This window comes from Struthio camelus, chromosome 6, assembly GCF_040807025.1.
Source record: "Struthio camelus isolate bStrCam1 chromosome 6, bStrCam1.hap1, whole genome shotgun sequence".
In the NCBI taxonomy this organism is placed as follows: domain Eukaryota; kingdom Metazoa; phylum Chordata; class Aves; order Struthioniformes; family Struthionidae; genus Struthio; species Struthio camelus.
Window position 1 is genome coordinate 33,584,390 of NC_090947.1, and position 19,654 is coordinate 33,604,043.

Consider the following 19,654-nt stretch of genomic DNA (forward strand, 5'->3'; position numbering starts at 1 on the left):
AGGACCTTCTCAGTGAAGGTCACTGTGACTGTTAAACTTCACACAACAAATTCTGCAGGAGGAAGAATTTGTCTCTGTGTCCTTTGGTAAAAAAAACATCCCTCCATAAGGATGCATGGTTACTGCTCCCACACCCAGGGATGGGGGGATTTATTTTCACGTCCTCCAGGAAAAAGGGCAAGCTATAAATAGAGAACTGCAGCCTTGGGAACCACATTAGGATTCATTTAAGAAACATGTTTATTACCAGGTAGCCTTTTAGACCCAGCAGGCTCCCACCGTTCCTCTGCTGATCTTTTCTCCAACTAACAGTGAATATTGTCCATGGATCAAGCAAAATTCCTATGCAAATAGCATTACTGAGACTTGCATTTTCAATTACTAATATTTCACTTCTTGTCCTTCAAACTTTTCCAGAAAAGGAGGAAAACAGTGGCTTGTTCCCCTGGGAACAAAACCACAAAATACGGTGCCTCGCTGAGCCATGAAAGGAACGGTCCCCCTTCAGCAAAGGGATGTCATATCATGCTAGCAACATTTTTGTTCTGTGTTTTATTTCTTCTCTCTAGTGATTAAAAAAGATCGCTCCTACCCCGTTTTCTGTGCATAGCTGAAGGCACTAGGCTTACGCTAAAGGAAATGTGCAGTCATACTTCCACGAGCACTATCATCTTGCAAGGAATAAACTTATAATTATTACATTGATTTTATAATTTATTTTCCAGGAAGCTCAAATTTCATGACAGGAACTGGCTTTGTGCTGAGGTCCCACTCAATCAGTGAGAAGAGAATACTGCATTCCAAGCTTGTTTTAAGCATTAACAGGAGAAATAATCTAAATTAGCCGGTTTGCAATGGCAGTAATAGTAGGTTTAAAAAAACTCGGACACCTTCAGTAAGATGAAATAAAATGAAAACATAAAAAGCAAACTATTTAATGAGAGCACAGACTATTTCAATAAATCTAGTTATTTGATAAGCAGACTGCCACTGTCAGCCTTTTATCATCTGTGAAAATGCATGATGGCTCTTTTCTGTTTGCTTACAACTTCAAGCTTTCCCCTTCTGATCAACATTTGCATTTTTGCTCCAGTGCCTATAATGACACCAACTGCTAGCAACAAGCTCAGCTTCCACCCTTCAGGGAGGGTTTAGACTCACTGACAACCCAGGCATGGCTCAATGGCATATACATATGGCACACAGACTGGGTGGTTCAAGGCTGTTAAACGTTCTTCCCCTTCTGAGCTTGCCCAAAGGGAAGGAAAATGGCCCCTGCTGAAAGTGTAGGTACATAAAGCTGCAACAAATGTTTAATTTTAGCTACTCTGGAAGAGAATGAGCCTGTGCATTCTGCACTGCCAGTTCCTACTGCAGCTGCTCGAATGAGGTGGCTTTGGAGGGTTATTAATTCCCACATCAACGGTCAAGCCTCCTCCTCGTTACTGAAACTTGGGATCCCGAGAGTGTTTCAGTCTTACTTTCCCACATCTCTTTCAGTTCTTCCATCATAAGCAGATAGAGTCATTATTTGGCTGAAAAGGACCTCAATCCAACACATGCTTACGATACTTCATCTAGCTTTATGATTCAACGACACATTTCTTCTGCTGTGTAAACAAAGCTTCTTCCAAAATAAGAAAGAAAGCAAGAAAAGAATTAAAAATATACAGCAAGTTCCAGGGAAACTGCCGACATGGCTACTGCGTGCGTGCACCGTCTGCGGAACCTGTTAGCATCCGCAGGAGGGAAAGACTTTCAGATTGAAAGATACTAAAAAAATTGCTATTTTTATTTGCTTTACCAAATATAAAATATGTGATTAAAGCATAGGCGGGGATTCATCTCACTCTACTTTATGCACCTGAAAGCAAGGCTAGGCTAGGCAGCTCAGCTCATATCACGTCAGCGGGAAGAGCTCTGCACTCCCAAAGGTCAGTTCTTCTGGACTATGGGAACGCCGCGCTGATGAGACACCCTCTCGTGGTGCTGAGCTCCTTCCAGGACTACGGAAGACAACTAGGTGGTTACTGACGGTCCAAATCAACTATAATAAAATTATATAACAGTTATAAAAACTCCTGGATCCTGATTCTTTTCTCCTAGCGTTTTTGAACCGATGTGTTCCCATTGACTTTTGCAGGGTTATTCTGACTTTTATCCATATAATCATAATATCTGCTCCAAAGTCATGTTCAACTAGACACTGCTGAAGGCACTGAATTAAATTGTTCTAACTTCTTCAGAACAGGTGCCCAAAAGGTATGAGAGTCTCAGATCACCCTTCATATAAGGCCTTTCATTTCAATAGGTTTTGCCTTGATGAATTTGGCTCTGATGAAGCCAGTTCTCCCACTAGCTCTCACAACAAGTTTGGTCTGATACCATACAACTCCACCACACAACAACTGAGTAATATAAATAGCTGCAAAAGCTCCTCACCACAGGATGAATTGCCGTGCATGTGGCGCAAAGGTAGATTTTATTAACACTTGACTGCATCACCTTTAGCGAATTTTGCTGAAGAGTAATAAGCTGCCTGTTTCTAATTTCAGCAGGGTAAAGGCTCTACATAGAGGTTTTTGGAAATAGTATCTGATCTAAAGCTACAAACAAAAGAGCTTACTTCCTCTTACCTGGTGAAGAACCCAGTAAGCCTCTTGGGCGCATAGCTGAATCAGAGTAAGGTCAGTAAAACCCTTCCCAGAATTGCAGGATCAGGAAGCGAGCAAGAAGCAGGAGGAAGAAGAGTTGTTGAAGGGAGTGCACTTGAGGAGAGCTTTAGCCAAAGACGGAGTATGGTGCAGGCCCTCCAGCACTCACGAGCATGGGATACGGTGTGCTATACTTAGGGCATGAAACCAAGACCGGGACCAGGACTATTCCTATTCTTAGTTCAGTTATGGCTGCACTTCCACTCTCAGGCACCTCTCTCTTCCCTATCTGAGAAATGGTGATAAAGCCCTATGAATAAAATGGGAGCTAAGCTTTATTAGTAATAGGAGGCCACATTCTACATGTCTTCAGGCAGGTAACGCCCCAGGGAAATCAGGATTTCCCTGCCAAAGGGTCCAAGGGCAGAGCCCAAAGCTGTGGGATAAAACCATATAAGGAAGAAGAGATGACCAAGCACTGTGCCCTTCTCGTATCTCCAGGGGGGTTGCAAAGTAATTCCTGAGTTTACTGTGGCAAAGGAAAGCTCAGACATATTGCTCCCTTACAGACACAGATATTTCTTCAGAGGACATCGAGAGAAGTTTTGCCTTTGTTTTGCCCTTTGTAACTAAAAAGTGCATTCCACAAAATAAACAAAACCCCTTCTTCTTTCATCATCTCCAAACATGCTGCTTCCACCAGGAGCCATTCTCTGCAGCAGCCATCATTTCACCCCAATCTAGTAAACGTCTCGTCCTCCCTTCCCCCCGCCTCTTCATACCTGGGGAATTCAGCTGCTTGCGGAAAAAACTTGAAAAGAGAAAAAAGGAATAAAAAAGTTGGCTTGCGTGGCCCAGAAATAAGAACTTAAAAAAGTGAAACCGTATGCCTTGCCCCCAGCGGCTCTGCGACTTGGAACCAAACCAAGGCCACGAAAACAGAATATTGCTCTTTGCTAACCAGAAATAAATAAGCAAAGGATGACTCGCTCTTACCCTTTGGGATATGTTTTCTAAAGAGGAAGAAATTCCCTGCGGAGTTTATTATGTGTACATGGGAAGTGTGCCTCCTGGGCAAAAGCAGTAGGGGTAGCTTTTCCCTTGGCGATTTCCTTCCCGCCTCTCCATCAGCCCTTTCTTCACTTTGCAGTTGTGCCTCCCCTCCGTTCTGCGGTAAGCCAGGCGGCACAAAGGAGCACGCAGGTAATTCTGATTTCAGCCACTCAGAACCACACAGCATCTCCTTGCCTATACATAAACGAACAGTGTGTGGCCCAGGTTTCATTTGCAACTGTAAATGAAACAGGCCTGCAACTGTGTTCATAATCCTCCTTAATTGAATTTCTGTGACAAAACCCAGACAAAATTATTAGCCTCGAGTTAACAGTTTGCGCAAAGTAGCCTGGGGTCCCTGGGAAGCTTTAAAACAAATGCAGGACAGAACTGGATGCCACAAGCAGTTATTTGGTGTTGGTAACTTTTTTTTTTTTTTTCCTGAAGTGAGGTTAAATGAAGGAACAAGGTCACTTTAATATGATGGATAGCCTAAAAATTAAACAAAGGCCAAAAGATCAACACAAGCTGCTCACACAGCGGCTCCTGGCAGGAGCTGTTGGGCTGTCCTGGCTTGCAGGAAGGGCAGTATCATTCCCAGCTTGGTGAGGCTGCTGCAGAGATTGTCACAAGTTCAGGAGGACCTGAGGCAACTGTTTTGCTTGTGCTGACTTTCACACTCCGTCAAAGAAGGTATCTCCTTTCAAACCATCCACTTTGACGATTTCCTCCAACTCTATCAGCAGTTATACAGTAAAAATAGATATTCATAAGACACAGAGCATTAATAACAATGTCAGGCTGCTGCTAAAATGCCTACGCTTATTTTTAAAATGTGAGAACCATCGCTAAATGGAAGCAAGGATGCAAAAAGGCCACTGCCCGAGGGGTACTCCCACCGCTTGCGGAAGACAGGAATTAAAGCCTTTCATATTAAGAAAAATCAGCATTTGTTACTCTTTCAGATGATGCGACTATCTTCACGAAGGGCTGGGCAAAGCCCGTGTGAACAGAGATGTCTGTTTGCAATAGCTAACTTTTTGTGTCATATGCCACGCTACTCGAATACAGACACCCTTTTTTACCCAAAAGCTCCATGTTTTATACATCATTGCCCACATCAGCTTGTAACTAAAGCAACCGAGCAAAGTTTTTAGGGATCAAAGCAGGCTCTTTATGGTTCGATTTACACAGAGCTGGCTGGAGCTGGAAAACCACGTCACGCTGAGGCGCTGCCTGCCTGGGGTTACACCCCTGGGGCTCTCAGGGGTTAATACCCGCTGTGATTTGGGCAGACGGCAAGGCTACGAGGGGTGGGGAGGGCTGAGGCAATGGAAAGAGAAGCGCTGTCACTCCCCAGCCTGCGCCTGTGTCCCCCATGTCACCCAGCCCTCCTGCAGCTGACCGACACAAGGGGCAGGGGACGGCGGCGGGGCTTCGTGGGAAGATGCCCTCCAACATAATCACTCGGGACGGAGGGAAAATATCGTTAAAGATGATTAAACGAGCGGTACTGTTCAAGGACAGGCAGAGACGATGCCTCCGTCCCGCAGAGCTCGGTAATGCTGCCAGGCGGCGGTCCCCGGCCCCCTCATCGCCTGCGAGGTGAAGCCAGTGCAACGGGGGACTCGCACGACTTTCCCGGGGACGTTTCCTCTCGCGGGGATGCAGGGTCAGGCCCCACCACCTTCCTCAGCGTATCTGCTGCTCCAGAGAGTTGAGTGACTGCACTAACGCCTGGTTTTGAGCGCTTGCTCATTAGCCCGCGGGCTCGGTGCCAGTTCAGGTAACTGTTTGAGAACACCTTTTCATAGCTGGTGCGCTCTGTTTTTCCTCAGGCCACACTGAACAACACCAGGGGCAAAGTAAGACAGAAATAAATAGCTGCATACAACCTCCCACGTGCACGCACCTGAACAGGGCCAGAGACCAATGGCTTTAGAAAAACGCAGAAGGGGACTAATCCATCCCAGTGCTTTGCCATTGGTGGCAAAGGAAAGAAAAGAGAACCTTTAAAAGGGTGATGAAATATATGAAGAAAAAGCAATATATTTTTATGTACTTGTAAAATCCATTGGCAGTGACTTTTCCGGTTAATTGGTTTCATCTTATTAAACTAAAAACCTATTTGTAAAAGCCAGACGTATTTGAGCATAAGGCCAACTCCCGCACCAAAAGCCAATACGCCATTTCAAAGAAGAAAATTAAGTAATGCAAACTAGTTTCTATTAGTTTAAAAGCACAGCGCTTGCTAAGCAGTGGAGAAATGGAATGCAACACTTGACTTTTCTAAAATGCACTTTGGAAACCTCACATTAACTCATTTGCCCCAAAATTGCAGCCCACTTCTTCCCTGACCCCATGAAAACCAATAAATATTTTGGCCCAATTACGCAGTGATTTATGCATCAGTGTTCTGCTATCTCTCCCTGCACTTGTCACATTCAATTTCTTCCCCCTTATTAGACCACTCTCGTTCTCATTAAATAGTCCCTCTGTCTAACTTGCCAAAGACCTGCCAATGGGCCCCTCATTTTACAGAAGAATAGGCCCAGCTTTACCAATGGGAAAGAGCCTCTAATGTACCATGGACACAGCACAGTGAAGCATGGTAATTTGCCTGTGTTAATGATGCTACTTCACAATGATCAGGAGAACAAAAATCTTTAATAGCTAAATGACACCCAGTCCGTCTGCAGCCTGTTGAATTCAAAGAGAGTGGAAGCAAAACTCCATGGCCTTTACAACATGATCTAAAAGTAGCTGCAATGTTCTTTTCTTCCAAATCCTTCATCTGAGTGGAATCACTAAAATGGGTGATTTGATACTGGGAGCAGGGCAGCGAAACCAATCCAAGTATTTCAAAATGTTTTAGCAGTTTAAAAGCAATGGATATTAGGAACAATGATTACAAAACATGTATGTAAGCATTTTTGGAAATAATATGCAGACGTATGATTCCTGCCCTCCGCTCCCCCAAATTATTCTGCTCTGCAGAAGGGATTTGTGCAAGATATGATTCACTAGTAGGACTAAAGCACCTATTTTCCTCCAAGACCTATTTTCTTCTTTTTAAGGTGAAAAGAGAAAGTCATTGTTCTGGGAAGCACGGAGAGGCAGTCTTTGCATGCGTCATTACTTATTTCTGAAGATGCTCCAATTCGGCAAAGCGCTGAGCTTCTGAGTGCTAAATCAATTCTGAGAAATGCTTTCAACCTCAGCCCTCATCGGAAGCTTTCCATTTCTTACGGTTGGGTTCCCTAGGCCGCCTGGCTAGGCAAAGCACTGATTGCCTTGACCAGTCAAAGGCTGGTCGCTCCAAAAAGTCAGTCTTCAAATTCAGCATATTAAGCTGCTCAGTGGGAGAAATTCTGCTCTCATATTTGGCCAAGCAGAGCAGGCAGAACTGCACTGACTTTGATGACGTTCCTTTGGTGTGCACCAGAAGGAACCAGGAATCCTAAGCAATCATATGGTGCATGTTTGGTAATCCTTTAGCTTTGTTGAAAGCTTTGGGAATAGACTTAGGCACAGATTTATGAAAACAATGTACCAATATCGCTTACAGCATTGTTCACACTAGCCAAGAAAAGGCTTCTACGATATTTTCCAGGGGCACAGGGAACAATTTGTCAGAAGTTGGCCAGTTGCAGTTTCATAGATTTTGTAGCTGTCTAATTGGCACACTTTTTACATATTTCTCAGCCAAAACTTTCCTTTCTGGTACAGCTGTGCAAAACAGGAGTAGGACTTGAATTCAACAGGGCTGCAGCAAGGCAGAATTGCTGAGAATTGAGAACAAAGTCATTTCACTGCATCACTTGTCCAGACATTCTTCCATCCATGATGTTGAGCACTTAATAAACCATCACACAAGTCTCTTCCTGCAATGAAGTGATAGCTTCTGCTGTAGACGGTTTGGAATTTTTTCTTTGTTTGTTCTTTAGGTTATTGACTATAAAGTTCTTCAGTTGACTGTCTTATTGTCTTACAGAATTCTGTTCTTACCACAAGAAAAGTTTGGCAAAACAGGTTAAAAATAAACACCTAAAGACTCTCTAAATACATATATACTCAATCTTCAGTAGCACTCAAAGGGAAGAACTAAAATCTTCAAGACAAATATCATACACCATATTTTAAAATTTCCCCAAAATGTTGTATGCTTAAGCCTTTCTTTACTCATGTGCCTACTTCAATTAAAAAAAAAAAAAGTTCTACAAATCTCCCAAGATGCATGTTTCTATGGCTGGCTTGACATTTCACTTGCAGAAAACATGGTTACAGTGCTGGCAATGGGGCTTTGGGAGGGACATAAGCAAATGAGCATCTTGATGTCCTTTAAAGACCAACTAATTCATTGTAATTTTAAGTGTTAACATTTTCTGGATGAATACATTTGATACCTTTCATCTTAAGTTCTCTGGTCCTTGCCAAATCGAGACCATAATACTTATCAGCTTTTTATCACCAAAACTGTGGGTGACTCTTCAGAGGCCTGATATTTGAGGCAATCTTCCCCTGAAGTCAAGGAGCCAAGGAAGGTTTCCCAGCTGTGACCCAGCACAAGTGCTTCCCTAGAGGGGCGTTTACCCTTTCTCCTCAGGCTTGCTCAAAGCTTCTTGACAGTATGAAAAAAGGCATGTTGCCTTCTAGAGCCTGAGCACAAAACAAATCTCCATCCCTGGGGCAAAATTCAGTTCTGCAGCAGAACTGGCAGAGATGCTCCTCCAGACACTGCACTTCCTAAATGGGCCACAGCATGAAACCAGTGAGCTTTCATAGCCGGTAATGAACAGCCAGCCCCTAGTGCACCCACTCCTGCCCCTTCCCAGTCTCCTTGTTACTGCCAACAGCCCACACCAGGTCCTGCCATGCCAGGGCCATACCACCCCTCCTTTGGGGTAGCAGAAGCAGCAGAAGCAAACATGGAAGCAGGGGACAGAGTGGAGCTGTGCACAGGCCATGGCCACCCTCTACTGAGGCCAGGGAGATAACTGTGCTTCAAGGCCTTGAGCCGTTCAGGGAGGACACCTGAAGGAGCGGCTTGACACCATGCCTCCCCCTCCTCTTCCCTTATCTAAAGCAACTGCAACACCATGGAAGGACGTGAAGAGAAAGGCTGGAGGATCAGCCAGGGCACAGACTTTCATCTCCTGGTGTTCCTCTTGACATCAAATTATGCGTGTGAACACTACTGTTCACGCACAGGGGTTGCTAAAACCACCCACATCAGCGAAGTTGATACAAAGTACTCGTCATAGCAACTTAAGTATGATTTCCCCTCTAGATTCCAAGATGAGCGCATGGGTGCAGTCATTACATTCCTTTCTTCTACAAGAGTGGTATTTCTTTTGCTTGCTACTTGCCAGGTAGATATAGCCATCAGGGTGTGCAGCTATTATGTGCAGAGCTACAGTGTCTATCACCCTTTTTTGTTCTTACACTCCTTTTGCTGTGCATTTTCCTTGAGCTCTTTCTCTTTTGATCTCCTTGAGAAAAATGGCCTCCTTTATTGATTAAATTACAAATTCCAATGGCTGGTGATTGAGTTATATGATAACACCTGCCGAAAGCCATCAACTACAATTGAAATAAAAGGAAAAATTAGCGCTCTCCTTATTACAAATGGTTTGGATGTTGAGTAGCTGACTGAATTAAATGGAGATTGAACAGATCTGAGAGAACTGATTAGGAGAAACAATGCAGAATTCAGAAAAGAGCTACGAAAATTAACAGCTCACTAATTCACCTACAAAAAAGATGGGAACAGCTGAGGAAAAAAAGGAAATTATATTTTTTTCAAGGATCTACAGCCAGGAATTGTGCAAAACCTTGCCTATTTGAGGTGTGATGAGACTCCTCAGACCTCCAACTCTGACACCAAGCAACCAAAGGCCAACAAATACATGATCGGGGCAGCAAGCCCTCACTCGCTTTCATTCATTCAGCTTCAAGTAGGCCTTTTTAATTAGTGGTATCACAAAGCAACATACGGTTCTTGGCCTTTGTTCTGGGCCTGGGAACCAACTGCATGCCAGCTTTTGGTAATGTATCATTGCATTTTATGCACTGCTCATCTGTACTAATGAGGTATTTTTATTTTTGTCTGCTTGTGGCATTTCCAGCAATACTGACAGATGTCTTGGGCTTTCCTCCTGCCGATTAAACAAGCCATTATAGGAGTACTTAAACAAGGCAACATGAAGCTGATAAAGCAGTGTCTAAAATGGCACTACCCTTTTGAGAACCGTCTCATCTTCCAGTCACTTCCTTGTAAGCTCTTTGCCAGGTAGAATCTAGCAAAGATGAGTTCTAGCAAAGCTCTGGAAAGAGTGTAGGCATAGCTGTTAAAAAAGGGTTGCAAATGTAGTAATAGATACTTACAGCCTCTGCATTACTGAAGTGTCATATTCAAAGTCCTGCTCCAGGAAAAATCCTCAGTAACCTGTGGAAACACCAGAAAAAGAATCTTCAGTGGATACTTCTAACTACATCTTCTCATCTCACAAGGAAGAGAATTCATTGTCAAATTTTGAGATTATTTGGGAAACAAAATTTAAAGAACATATCATTTAAATTTAACCACAGAGCAGTATAAAAATTTTCCTTAATGCTCATGTGAAGTTTGCTTCAAAACTTGCTTTAACTGCAACCATTTTTCTTCATATTTGCTTTCTGCAAAAATCCCAGCCTATAGATTCATTAGTAGCAAATGTTTGTAGAAACAATAAATATTTTAACACAGTCAATCTGTCTTAGATATCGTGCAGCCCTGTCCGAACTTTTCACAATCCTGAATGCTTCACCCTCTCAGGAGAGACAAGGAATTGCTCTTGCCCCAATTTCCAAGGAGAAGATCAGCACCAATGAGAAATTTAGGCTGTCAACACACATCTTTTTCCCCACTGTAGCAGCCTACTTGGAAAGATGACTGTCTCTGCCACCTATCTCCTTGTCCCATCAGTCACCACTGTGGGAGTTCACTGCACCCTCTGTTCTGTCTACTGTACTACTTGCAAGAGTAGCCAAAGAGATATAGGTTAGCAAAGACCTATTTAAACTCTTCAAGTCAATCCAGGAGCTGCAGTCAGATGAAGAGGTGTCAGCACAGCCTTCATGACTTGCCCCTGGTCATAGCAAGCCTGGCAGGGCAGACAGCGGGCACGCTAGCTATGAGCCCGTATCCCCCACTCTTTGAAACACTGATGACAAAGCAAAGCACCAAATGAACAAACCTGCTCATGAAACCCATACTTCAAAGGTTGTTTTAACCCATCTGTCTTACCCCAAACCCCCACCTTCCATCACAACTTGAGGAAAGTAAGCAGTCAAAATTTATAATAAATTATGATAAATTCTAGGTTATTTTCTAATAAATTATTCTTTAACATTATATTACGGCGGCACTGAGAGACCTACCACCTGCCTGGACTCTCTGTGCTAAGCACTGTACAGACATTGGACATGGTCATTTCTGTCCCCTGCAACTCGCAGGCTAGAGATCAAAGAGCTAAATGTGTAGGCAGGGAAAAGACAGAGACAGCAAAAATCGGAGGATGCTTCGGCGCAAAGGCTGGTGAGCACAATTCCCAGTCAACCAGTAAGAAATGATTCACTGTGAAAGAGAGTCTGACCCTGCTACCTATTACGCTCGACAGACGATCTCATCAAAATCATTTATCTAGTTATTTACATGGCTTCCATCAGAGTAATGTCTGCGCATTCACAAACCAGATGGGTTTATCCTCACTGCACTCCTGAGAAGTAGCACATGCTATTAGCTCTACATTACAGACAGGGAGCAGAGGCACGAAAAAGACAAAATGCTTTTTCCAGGGAGGCTCAAATCTGATCTGCCAAAACCCTCTATCATGCCTGAGGCTCTCATGGGTTAAAGAGCACTTCTCAAGGACAGGGTATCAGACTCCAGCCACAGGCAGACCTGTCACAGCCCTGGTAATTCTTCTCTGAGCGCAGGCTTCTAAATAGTGTGGATCTTGCAATAGGAAAAAAAGTCGTAATACTTGTAACAACCTCTGAAAAAAGGCAAACGGCAATAACAGAGGAACCAGTCATCCCGCTTGCTGAGAGGACTGAAGCAACTGTTTTCTACAAGAAGCCTCATTCATCACATTTCCATAATCCAGAAAATGCTCCCACACTCCCTTCTTGCAACATTTAAAGAGTGTAACACACATACACACCCTTACATTTCCTTCCTTTTCCTATTGGTCTTCCCCTGTGGAAGAAATCACAGGAGAGGGATGAAGATGTGAAAATTTCCTTGGCTGCCAGGGCTGAATGCCAGTTGCAGAAAATCAAAGGGGACTCTGAAGGTGACAGAGCACCTCACCAAAGGACTATGTCTTTACTACCAGTTGGCTATGCTCTTTAAAATGACATCGGTGGTAACGCTTTTTTGGTGATACCCCAGGTGGCAGCTCAGAGCCCTACATACCAGCTAGTAAGAACATAAAATACATCTATTAGCTCAAACCTCCAAATCAGGTTTAGCATCCCCTTCTAAAAACCAAGCCATTGGTCAGCAGAAACTCTTGGGCTTGATCAACATTTTCGGTGTTCAAACTGCCAAATTCTCTAAACATAACAGCTCCCTTCTGGCCAGAGAATACAGGATTCGCTAAACCCACCCTTTGATCTGCAAGAAACCAAGAAACTGAATATTCTCCTGAAATTACTTGTCAGATGTTTGAATTCCCTCTCAGGTTACAGCATGAAACCATTCCTATCTCTCCACTAAAGAAGCAGACAGACAGATGGGACCGTCTTAATTTTTCAGGACTCTGGATGCTCATTTCACACTATTTTTAACCGGAATGGGGTGTTCAAGCTTTGTGTTCAGGTTAAAATAACCAGACCTATACACTGTGTTCAGTCGAAGCCAGGAAAATCCCAAGCCTGCTCGACCCTCCATAGAGCTGTCAGGAATAAAAAAAAGTGGCACAATAGCACAATATAAGGATCAAATTTCCCTCTCGATATGACCCTCCAAATCCACGCCAGTGGGAGAGACGCTGTCTTAGCCAACGCACCTTGGATCGAAGCAGGGACTTCTAAAATTCAAAGATCAAACGTTTTCGAGCATCACAGACCCAGAGCTCGGGGACTGCCGTAGGGAAGGTGGAACCACACCAGAAGCACCACAGCATCTGCATACCTTTTCTTTAATAATGGGTTTTATCCTCACTTCATCCCCAGTCTACGGTGGGGAGGTGTTATTGCCCTTTTGCAAAATGAAAAAATAAACCAGCACAGCGGATGGATTACACACCTCGCCCAAGGTGCCTCGGGACATGCACATCTGCACTGCGAACTGATCCCAAAGCGCCTCAAACCCAGTCTGCTGCCCTTCCCTCCAGCCCAGCCTTATTCTCTAAATTTCATGATGATTCAAAGCTCTACTTAAAGCCCCTACAGCCATGGGTGTGTGCAAGGAATTATAGCTGAGCCAAAAGGTTTGAATTTAGCAGTTCTTCTTGGGATTTCCTTACAGTCTTGGTAACAGTAAAACATGGAGCTGTGGGTGTTTAACCTGAAATGGGAAAAAAGGGTGTTTTGTGTCATATTTGGGTTAAGATATAAACTCCCAAGATACAGTAACAATGTCAATGTCTTCTCCTTTCAAATTAACCCATCTCCTAAATGGGCCAGTGATGGCTTCCCAGCCGAGCAGAGCTTTCCCAAATTTGCCACTTACTTATACAGCAAGGGCTGCAATGAAGCGGAGGGGAAAAAAAGATACAGATGAACAGCTACAAAGATTTCTTGAAATCTCCCAATATGAGGGAAGTGCCAGGCACAGCTACGCACTGAAATGAAGGGCAGCCAGGATAGCTGGCAAGGTTTGGAGACACAGAGCCACGGTTTACTCTTCAAACCATGCTAAGTTCTTTAGGTAAGCTTTACTATTACAGCTGGCGTTGCTTGCCCTAGATCAGATGACCAAAACGGGGTTATTCTTTGTAATCCTGCAGAGGCTGCTTACAAATCAGAGAACACTTCACCTCTGGCCACATGGCACTAACAGATAATAATGTAAATGGTTCAATGCTTTAACATTAATAGGCCTTTGCTCAGGTTATGGCAGATAAAAATGAGGTCAGGATCTGTGGATCTGAGCCTTAAGTTAGCAGCGCCTCAGTCTGGGGGAATCTGGATCTCCCCAGGCTTTACAGCACTGCGCGCATAGCTGATACGTAGCAGCAACCTATAGGGCTGCAGACGCAAAGGTGAGAAGGGGCTACATCGGTCCTGCCTCTACTCAGCTGCTCGGAGCTGAAGGGGCAGCAGCTCTCTCGCAGAGCTGCACTTGCTTCACTTGCCCCATTTCCCACCCCACCACTTCATGCACCAGACGTTCACCCTCCAACGTCCAGGGCAGGAAGGGAGGGGAGAAGAGCAGTGAGCCCCCGAGCCGTATCCCCCTCCCTGGCCGGACCCAGCCAGCAGAGGCCGCAGGGCCGGGTGCTGCTGGCCCCGCTGGGTGCCGGTGTCCAGCCTTCCTACCCAGCGCGGCGGGGAAGCCCAGAGAGAAGGAGCCCCTGGCCTCGGCTCTGGGTGCCCACAGCCACCTGCTCCTCCCGGACGCCGCTGAGTCACTGAGCCTATGAAGAACACAGCAACATGACTGCTGCAGCAATAATTTTGAAGTCACCAACCGCTAAACACATGTGGGAAATAAAGTTTGCTTCTATACAAGCCTTTCCACAGCTCTCAGGAATCTGAGGGATGTCCTTTGTAAAACATGAGATAAGAGCAGACTTGTTTTTCAGACTGCATATCTGTATGGTTCCTTAGCTACCAGCGAAAGCCTAAAGGCAGGTCTTGGCATCTCATCCCCTTCTTATAAACTCTTTCAGAAAGTTAGAGCTGACTTTGACACTAACAGGATGAGAAATGGGGAGTTATCTGTGCCATTCTGGGGAACATGCCAAGGCCTGCATTAAAAAAAAAAAACTATTAAAAACAAAACAAAGCAAAAAACAACAAAAAACAACCCTCCTGTTTGCTACTGATTAGGCAGCCGAATTAAAACTGATGAAGTGATTGGATAGGATCCAAAGCTGTTTATCTGCACATAAATCACAGACATGCTTTACTCAGTCAGTATGGATTTACTGAGCTAGGGGAAGGACCTCTTATTCACAAAACTGATTATTGCAGCAGTTAAACTATCAATGAAGCAGATATTTTGGGGAGAAACCTTTTAGGGGCTCTTGGAGAAATAATTCCATTTAATATGAATTCAAACAAGTTCCCTCCCCAAAATAAAGGTAAGTTTTAATAATGAGCTACTTTGTTTTTTCTGATAAGTACTGGATGTCAGAAAAATCAAATTCTAAAGAATGAAAGACACAAATTAACTAGCTGGACATGCCAAAAGAGATTAAAAAGGAAGGTTGATACATATTTTATGAACACAAGGGAATAAAAAAAAAAAAAAAACAAGAGAGATGTACTGTCAAATCAGACACGGTGTTAATAGCTAAAGTATATGGCAATAAGAACTGCTGTTCCCATAGTTATTAATGTAAACTGAAAATTGGGAGCAGGCTGCAGCAAAAGAAAAGAAATTACACCTTTTTTTTTAAATCTGAAAATATCTGTCAGATAAATCCCCGCTCCCAGCATTCATTCTTGGCGTCCCAGCCCCCCAGCAGCAAGACAAGGACTGTCATTTCAGCCACTCAGAACCTCCAGGCAAGCGGGAAAAGTGACAATTTCTTATGATTAATCACAGCTAATTTATTTATACAATTTTTCAACTTATCAGAATCATTGGCCTGCAGATTATCTCCCCCTTCCCCTCCGAGTCCTGAGAAACTATTTAGCATGGGAAGCAGCTAAGGGGGGCAAAGAGGGGAGAGTGTCATGCAGCCAAGTTATGCATCCCAGCTGGAATTTGGGATGATGTCTTGCAGCTCTGACTCTTCCAGCCAAGTTTCATACAGGAAGCGCAAACACGCCAAGGGCGCAGTGAAATACGCTGGAGCCAATAAATAACACTTGACTCCATCAACACACTCATGCTATGGATCCCATCACGAAACCCTTAGTCACCTTGCGCGTGTTTCCTCAAGAGGTAGCCAACGACTTGCGCGAGGGGAAGGTTCAGCAGCCAAGAGGATGCCGTGACCCAGCCTTACAGACGTCAGTGTGTCTGTGCCATAAGGGAATACAAAACCCTTCCAGAAGTGGCAAATGCTGCTCATATATCCAGCTTTTATGGAAAGATGGGCCAGGGAAGATCACAGTGACACCAGAGAGGTAGAGGGCAAACTGCCGCGAGGACACCCGCAGCCTCGGGAGGACAACCCACTCTCGGTACAGGTGCTCCTCTCTCAGCCCGGGACGGACGAGGAGGTATCAGAGAGGAGCTGGTGTCCCCATCAGCTCATGCGGTTTTCGTCCATGCAAAGCCTAATCTGTCCCAGCTGTGCTGCTGAACAGGAATTTGTCACCAAGTGACTGTTAAAAGGGGATCTTTCTATGACCCTGGTTTTGTCATCAGTGTTGTATTAGTCCTGTTTTTTTTTTCCCCCTTCAATTACCCACCATAACCATGCAGTGCTGATCCTCTCCTGCTCAGCATGCCTTTTGCGCCAGTTCCTCCCTGATCCCGGCAGAACAGGAGGGTTGCTTCGCATTTAATTAACCCCCCTTGGATGATCAGGAAAAAGAAATATAAAAATCTTAGTTTAGAATTTTTGTAATCCATGCGTTACAGTTATGGTGGCTACTTTAATAACTTATTAGCAGCAGGAATAATTTCACACAGCACAGAAATGCCACCATTTTTGTGCTGGAGCAAGAGATAACGATTGAGCAAAGTAGCTGACAAATTATCTGACATATTTGTCAACTACTTTGGAGCCATCAAGATGAACAGCTTTATATAAATGCTGTATGTTTTTTTATGCATAAATATAAACACTTTTACTGGACTGTTGATAAAAGCCTGCGATACAAAGGAACTCTTTCCCCTCGTTGAGACAAGGCAAGCTGCTAAACAAATCAGTTCGATCTCTGCCTTTCAAAAAATATAAAGCAGTATAACTTTCAGGAGCAACACCTCATCTGATTTTTTTCCAGACTGCCTATCAGGAATCAAGCAGTAAGTAAACATTTGAAAAGTGTTCCTCCGAGAGCAAAGGTTTAGATTTGAGTCACAGGATCCATTGAAAAGAAAAATTGCTTCTGTGTATTGGGACAGTGCCTTCCCTTCTGAAAAGTTTATAACAAGAATAAATGGAGATAATCTTTTTACAAGGTATAGCCCATATGGAAATTCATTATTGCTTCCCTTTAAAAAAAAAACAAGATAGTTCAGAAAGTGAGAATGGGGTCACTATTAAAAAAAAGCATGCTTAAGTTTTCCTAATGACTGCATCCAGTAGAAGTATGGTTAAAAAGCTTTATTGTGGTCTGAAATGCAGCTCCCCTTGATGAGAACAAGAGATAAAAGACGGAAAGACATAACAAACCCCTAAATCACTACAAGTATTTAATGCAGAAGTGGGGGTATATACATACCCAGAGATTGTTGATTGGTTAAATAGTTTATGGATCCATTCTTCTCCTAGCACAAAACACTCCCTAGAGTGACTTCAGTGCTGCCGCTCCCCGAAGACTGCATTAATGCCTGTTAGCCCAGCTCAGTCCCTGCGATGGAGGCACAGTTGAAAGGGATCATTGTTTCTGCTCTGCAAAAGCAAAACGCAACCTCCAGAGAAGGTGAGTGATTTGCACAGGATTTTACAGCGAGCCAGTGGTACAGCTGTGGGGGGAAGCTACAAAGCTCGGCTTATGGTCCTGTCCCCCCCAAACACTACCCCCCATTGCTTATGATATTTCTACCAAGAATATCACGGCCTAAGGAACTATTTTCCTTCATGTGTATTTTGCAAACAGCCACAACTACTAAATTAAGGCTGCCGCCCAGAGCACACAAATATACATGGACGGCCACAGAGATGGGGCCAGAGATACCGTCTGCAGCTACCTTTTAGGGCTGCATTCTGCTTTCAACAGGCGTGAATCTAAAGAAACATTTTCTTTCATTGGATTAATACTGGAGATCAAACTTTGATCCTAAAAGGCCAACATAGGCCTACAGCTGCTTGGAAATTGTTTTCTGTTGTAGCTGTCGCTCATCAGTTTGATTACATGGCTAAGCGTGGCAGGCACCTGAGAACGGTGCATGGTCTTCCACCCGGCACACGCTGCGGTCCCAGGGCAAAGCATTGCAAGTCACGGAGCCGGACGCAGCTCCCTGGGTGGCCACAGCAGGCAGCTCGGTTTTCTGTGACGCGCTGGTTAATTTAGGTGACTGGCTGTGTAAAAGGCAGAGAGGGAGCTTTTTTAGTTCATTACTCGTTTTTGTCTTTGGCTGTTCCAAGAGAAGTTTAAGGGACAGAGGATCCTTTTAGTCTACTGTCGTGATTCTCATTAGTGTTGAAAATCTGCTCCTGAAGATGAAAAGAGGGCAAGCGGAGACAGGCGATAACTGCAAACAACTTTAGCCAAAGGAAATGCATGTTCCTCCTCCATGGAGTACGGCTGCCGCGTACCATGCTGGCCGATAAAGCTCAGAGAAGTACAACTCACTGAGCAAAGGTCAAGCCTTCGCATTGTTTTTAAACCAGACCCAGGATACTGTGAGTAGATCTGCCCCGAAAATGTGCGGCAAAACTCGCTTCAGTCAGTAAAAGACTAATTTGCTAATATTGACACATTTGGTCTTTTGGTTTTGCCAGGTCTGTAAAAAGGAGGGAGAAGTCTGAGGGAGCCAAGCCTGCCTAGCGGTCCCCAGGAGCAGCCCACGCGCTCCCCGCCGGCTCCTCTGCGGGTGCCGGTGCTCTTACAGCGCTGGCGGCTCCAGGCCAACAACCCCAGGCTTGCAGGAGCCACGCCACAAAGCAAGGCACTGGACGCCCAAGGGAGGTTTAAGAGTTATTTCCCAGGGCTTCTAGGATCCCCGATACGCAGTCAGGCGGCTCTAAACTAAGACAAGGCTCCTCTGCTTCCGGGCTCCCCGTGGTACAGGAGGGACCAGCCCTGAGCACAAGGAGCATGCAGCTATTCCCTTTCCCATATGCAGAGGGACACTCAGTCCCTCCAGCTGTGTATCTTCTTCCAGCAGAAGGTAAGAGCCGTAAGGTTGCTCCCTCGCTTGTCAGATGACCAAACCTATGCTCAGTATATCAAATGCAAATGAACAGCGTATCTGGCAACGCTGGGGCTTATCGAACACCTCTCTGCAGCTTGTTCTCTGCACATGGCACCACCAGGTCAACTCCTGTAGCCTCCTTCATGCCTCCTCCTTTTCTGAAGACTCCTGGGCTGGGAGCTGCCCGCAGGACCAATACTGGAACCAGTCTATTGGACCCACATCTCTTTGCCAGAGAGCCCAAAGGGAAATGAATCACCATGATGGGACCACATTTGTTATTCTGGCAAACCCCATGTTGTGCTCCATTCTTCTACAAAAACAGATTGAAATGTTTTGGTTTTTTTTCCATAAAAGACAAACATTTATTTTCCATAAGGAATTGGAAAAATGCTTTGCTTTGCTCCAAATAGAAGCTTCAACTTTTCCAAAGTGGAAATTTTTCCTAGTTTCAGACAGCACGAACCGGGCACAAACAGTAAATGGTTTACTAATACCTTCTTGTAATGTTACAGTGGAAAAAGAATATTGCAAAGTTAAGCCCTTGCAATCCTATTTACTTACTATGGGAAATATACCCTAGGACCAAATTAATCAGCTTCGATTCGCTGCTCCCCTGCCCGTACTGCAATCACATGCAGCTGTATTAAGTGACTGCGAAGCAGTCATACTAGCGTAACAATGAACTCAGGCTAAAGACACTAACAACATTACTCCAAATTTGAACTGGTGCAGCTAGGGCCTGAATTTGATC

General features: G+C 44.4%; 1 protein-coding gene across 6 annotated transcripts in view; it reads right to left on the reverse strand.

Moving 5' to 3' along the window:
* The window catches only part of SEMA5B (semaphorin 5B), a 279,310-nt gene that overhangs the window by 184,329 nt on the left and 75,327 nt on the right, over positions 1 to 19,654 (reverse strand). For all 6 annotated transcript variants that reach the window (XM_068949052.1, XM_068949056.1, XM_068949055.1 and 3 more), the window contains one exon: positions 10,095 to 10,155. The gene's annotated coding sequence lies outside the window, so the exon portion shown is untranslated. The remainder of the gene's footprint in view (positions 1 to 10,094; positions 10,156 to 19,654) is intronic.